Raw genomic sequence first — 6,000 nt, 5'->3', positions numbered from 1 at the left:
CAGAGTCATCCTACACACCACCATCCTATGCTGTTTGGCTACACTCTCACCTACCACTACTTTGCAGTCACTGATCTCTTTCAGGTTACACCGTCTACACAATATGTAGTCTACCTGTGTGCTCCTACCGCCACTCTTATAAGTCACTCTATGTTCCTGCCTCTTCTGGAAGAAAGTATTCACTACAGCCATTTCCATCCTTTTTGCAAAGTCAACTACCATCTGTCCTTCTGCGTTCCTCTCCTGGATACCAAACCTGCCCATCACCTCCTCATCACCTCTGTTTCCTGCACCAACATGTCCATTGAAGTCTGCTCCAATGACAACTCTCTCACTTCTAGGCATGCTCTGCATCACTTCATCAAAGTCCAACCAGAATTTCTCCTTCTCCTCCAGCTCACATCCTACCTGTGGAGCATACCCGCTAACAACATTGAACATCACACCTTCTATTTCTAGCTTCAGACTCATCACTCTATCTGACACTCTTTTTACCTCCAGGACATTCCTAACGAACTCCTCCTTCAAGATAACTCCTACTCCATTTCTCTTCCCATCTACACCATGATAGAACAACTTGAACCCTGCTCCTAAACTTCTAGCCTTGCTACCTTTCCACCTGGTCTCCTGGACACACAGTATGTCTACCTTCCTCCTCTGCATCATGTCAACCAACTCTCTACCTTTTCCTGTCATAGTTCCAACATTCAATGTCCCTACTCTCAGTCCTATACTCTTGGTGTTCCTCTTCTCTTTCTTCGTGCGAACGCACTTTCCTCCTCTCCTTCTTCGACCAACAGTAATCCAATTTCCACCGGCGCCCTGTAGGTCAACAGCGCCGATGGCGGTCGTTGTTAACCCGGGCCTCGACCGATCCGGTATGGAAGTCATAGGTTTGATTCGCATATTTGATTTGGCAAAAGTTTTACGCCGGATGCCCTTCCTGACGCAACCCTCTGTATTTATCCGGGCTTGGGACCGGCACAATAAGACACTGGCTTGTGTCCTCTTGCGGCTACATTGTTTCCTGTTAGTTTCCCGGGACGAATTTGAGTGTGACACCGCTGGAGACATGCGGTGGATCCGTTCTGATTTAATAACGACACCAGTAACCATGGAGACTGCTGTAACTGTCCGTTCTGTCTAGTTTAGCGTTCAGACAAACAGAACCGAGTGAAACATGGAGGCAGCGGAGTCAGAGTCACCATCCGATGCTAACGAGCTAATTAGCCGCTCCGTGCAGACGGAGGAGCAACAGGCGGCGGATAGGAGCTGATGTCGGGATGGAGGGGCGCAAAGCTCCGGCGATATTTCTGGACTCCAACAACCATTAATTTTGAAGAAGGAATGTAGCTTCAAGAGAAAAAAAGTAAAAGAGAAGATGTAACAATGTGGTTGTGTTTCCTACTTGAGTTTTCCGGAGGACGTATTTGAGTGTGACACCGCTAGAGACAGACCCAGAGGAGGGAATGTGTTGTGAGTCGTTCTGCTTTAATAAAGACAATGGTGATGTTGAATTTCCTGACTTTATGTGTGTTAAAACATTCCGTGTAAAACTACACAACAAAGTTATTTCAGAAGACGTGTCAGTAATGTTCTTCTACGTTCTTGAAGGATCTTTGATGGTGGTACCCCCTTGTGGACATAGTGGTTAACTACAAAAACATTGCAATCAAGTTAGGCGATGTTAGATTGTCATTAGCTTCCGGTTATGACTATCAAAATAAGATAACTCAACCGAACTAAAGCGTGTTTGTCCCTCCTGCTAAAAGAGACTAGCAAAGCGAACTTCTAAATTAGTTGTAGATTTAAAGCTCCTTAAAATACCTACCTATTTATATTTACAATCAACGTTATTAACCAGTTTGGGAACTATATTGTTTTGTTCTTACCGGTTCAGGAACGTAATTCATGGGTGGACCGTAAAACCGGAAACGGTATAATACTGTTTCTGGTTCGAAACGAACAGAATGACAAACAATTGTGATTCAAAGCCCTGGATTCACCCACAACTTAACACTTTTATACAAAAATGTAACAGATTTTGAAACTTTATGAATTTCCTCCTTTAAAACTCCCTACACGTCTTTATTTGGACGGTAAGTACAAAAACTTCGAGATCAAGTTAGACGTTGTTAGATTGTCATTAGCTTCCGGTAGTGACTACCAAAATAAGATAACTCAACGGAAATAATGCCTCGTAACAATGTGATTGTGTTTCCTGTTAGTTTCCCGGGACGAATTTGAGTGTGACACCGCTGGAGACATGCGGTGGATCCGTTCTGATTTAATAACGACACCAGTAACCATGGAGACTGCTGTAACCGTCCGTTCTGTCTAGTTTAGCGTTCAGACAAACAGAACCGAGTGAAACATGGAGGCAGCGGAGTCAGAGTCACCATCCGATGCTAACGAGCTAATTAGCCGCTCCGTGCAGACGGAGGAGCAACAGGCGGCGGACAGGAGCTGATGTCGGGATGGAGGGGCGCAAAGCTCCGGCGATATTTCTGGACTCCAACAACCATTAATTTTGAAGAAGGAATGTAGCTTCAAGTGAAAAAAAGTAAAAGAGAAGATGTAACAATGTGGTTGTGTTTCCTACTTGAGTTTTCCGGAGGACGTATTTGAGTGTGACACCGCTAGAGACAGGTGCAGAGGAGGGAATGTGTTGTGAGCCGTTCTGCTTTAATAAAGACAATGGTGATGTTGAATTTCCTGATTTTATGTCTGTTAAAACATTCCGTGTAAAACTACACAACAAAGTTATTTATGAAGACGTATCAGTAATGTTGTTCTACGTTCTTGAAGGACCTGTGATGGTGGTACCCCCTTGTGGACATAGTGGTTAACTACAAAAACATTGCAATCAAGTTAGGCGATGTTAGATTGTCATTAGCTTCCGGTTATGACTATCAAAATAAGATAACTCAACCGAACTAAAGCGTGTTTGTCCCTCCTGCTAAGAGAGACTAGCAAAGCGAACTTCTAAATTAGTTGTAGATTTAAAGCTCCTTAAAATACCTACCTATTTATATTTACAATCAACGTTATTAACCAGTTTGGGAACTATATTGTTTTGTTCTTACCGGTTCAGGAACGTAATTCATGGGTGGACCGTAAAACCGGAAACGGTATAATACTGTTTCTGGTTCGAAACGAACAGAATGACAAACAATTGTGATTCAAAGCCCTGGATTCACCCACAACTTTAACACTTTTATACAAAAATGTAACAGATTTTGAAACTTTATGAATTTCCTCCTTTAAAACTCCCTACACGTCTTTATTTGGACGGTAAGTACAAAAACTTCGAGATCAAGTTAGACGTTGTTAGATTGTCATTAGCTTCCGGTAGTGACTACCAAAATAAGATAACTCAACGGAAATAATGCCTCGTAACAATGTGATTGTGTTTCCTGTTATGGTTTCCCGGGACGAATTTGAGTGTGACACCGCTGGAGACATGCGGTGGATCCGTTCTGATTTAATAACGACACCAGTAACCATGGAGACTGCTGTAACCGTCCGTTCTGTCTAGTTTAGCGTTCAGACAAACAGAACCGAGTGAAACATGGAGGCAGCGGAGTCAGAGTCACCATCCGATGCTAACGAGCTAATTAGCCGCTCCGTGCAGACGGAGGAGCAACAGGCGGCGGACAGGAGCTGATGTCGGGATGGAGGGGCGCAAAGCTCCGGCGATATTTTTGGACTCCAACAACCATTAATTTTGAAGAAGGAATGTAGATTCAAGAGAAAAAAAATAAAAGAGAAGACGTAACAATGTGGTTGTGTTTCCTACTTGAGTTTTCCGGAGGACGTATTTGAGTGTGACACCGCTAGAGACAGGTGCAGAGGAGGGAATGTGTTGTGAGCCGTTCTGCTTTAATAAAGACACCAGTAATGGTGGTGTTGAATTTCCTGACTTTATATCTGTTAAAACATTCCGTGTAAAACTACACAACAAAGTTATTTATGAAGACGTGTCAGTAATGTTGTTCTACGTTCTTGAAGGATTAACAGATTTAATAAAACGGAATAATAATGTTTCTGTTCAAAAAGAACAGAATGACAAACAATTGTGATTCAAAGACCTGGATCTACCCACAACTTTAACACTTTTATACAAAAATCTATCAGATTTTGACACTTTATAAATTTCCTCACTTAAAACTCCCTACACGTCTTTATTTGGACGGTAACAATCGTCCAAAAATGACGTGAAAATATTAAAAACTCGTCTCCAGTTTTTGCTCGTACTTTTATCGTGAAATTGAATCAAATATATTTCCTTTCGTTTGATGCTTTTATTTTGAGCAACCACCGGATATGAACACATGTTGTTGACGCTGCCCTCCTGTGGTCAATTATCAGTACTACACATTTTAGTTTGACTCAGTCTTCGTGTCCGAACCCAGACGAACAATCATCTACTTTACCTTTAGGAAACTCTAACGAGAAGGTGGAGGGGGGCCAATGCTAGTTAGCACTTCAAGCAGTTTTACGATTGTATACATCTACAATAGTAAGACATGTTAAACTCATTTGATGATCAAATATTCAGAAGGCTCTGGATTGAAAGTAATTAGATACCCTTATGGATGTAATGAAGGAGGACATGAAGGTAGTTGGTGTGAGAGAAGAGGATGCAAAGGACAGGGTTAGATGGAGGCAATTGATCTGCTGTGGCGACCCCTGAAGGGAAAAGCCGAAAGAAAAAGAAGAAGAAGACGAAGACCCTCTTGTGCCCAAAAGGAGGAACTACAAATGATTCATTTTCATTTGGTCGTATAGATTTACATGATTTTTAACTTGATAGAAGGCAACCTTTTGATAAGATGAACGAAACGAATTAAAATACTTCCTTCAAAGTTAGAGTGCATGAGACGCACTTTAACCTTGAAGGAAGTTAGTTCTACACGTTGAAACGTAGAATTATCATTTCAACGTGTAGAATTCCTGATTGTTGGATAATTTAAACCAACAATTAAAGGACATGATTCGTGAGAAGAAGTCTAAAACCAAAAACAACACAAAACACAAAGACAAGGACAAAAAAAACTTTAAAAAGAAAGAAAAAAATATACAAGCAGAATGAGACAGGAATGCTTCATATTTGTTCAACTTTTCCGTGGAAAACTAAACAAAGTTATTTATGAAGACGTGTCAGTAATGTTCTTCTACGTTCTTGAAGGATCTTTGATCGTGGTGCCCTCTTGTGGACATAGTGGGCAACTACGAAAACATTGCAATCAAGTTAGGCGATGTTAGATTGTCATTAGCTTCCGGTTATGACTATCAAAATAGGATAACTCAACCTAACTAAAGCGTGTTTGTCCCTCCTGCTAAAAACGACTAGCAATGCAAACTTCTAAATTAGTTGTACATTTAAAGGTCCTTAAAATACCTACCTATTTATATTTACAATCAACGTTATTAACCATTTTGGGAACTATATATTTTTTGTTCTTACCGGTTCAGGAACGTAATTCATGGGTGGACCGTAAAACCGGAAACGGTATAATACTGTTTCTGGTTCGAAACGAACAGAATGACAAACAATTGTGATTCAAAGCCCTGGATTCACCCACAACTTAACACTTTTATACAAAAATGTAACAGATTTTGAAACTTTATGAATTTCCTCCTTTAAAACTCCCTACACGTCTTTATTTGGACGATAAGTACAAAAACATCGAGATCAAGTTAGACGTTGTTAGATTGTCATTAGCTTCCGGTAGTGACTACCAAAATAAGATAACTCAACGGAAATAATGCCTCGTAACAATGTGATTGTGTTTCCTGTTAAGGTTTCCCGGGACGAATTTGAGTGTGACACCGCTGGAGACATGCGGTGGATCCGTTCTGATTTAATAACGACACCAGTAACCATGGAGACTGCTGTAACCGTCCGTTCTGTCTAGTTTAGCGTTCAGACAAACACAACCGAGTGAAACATGGAGGCAGCGGAGTCAGAGTCACCATCCGATGCTAACGAGCTAA

Source organism: Antennarius striatus, chromosome 16 (genome assembly GCF_040054535.1).
Source record: "Antennarius striatus isolate MH-2024 chromosome 16, ASM4005453v1, whole genome shotgun sequence".
Taxonomy (NCBI): domain Eukaryota; kingdom Metazoa; phylum Chordata; class Actinopteri; order Lophiiformes; family Antennariidae; genus Antennarius; species Antennarius striatus.
This window is presented reverse-complemented; position numbering follows the sequence as displayed.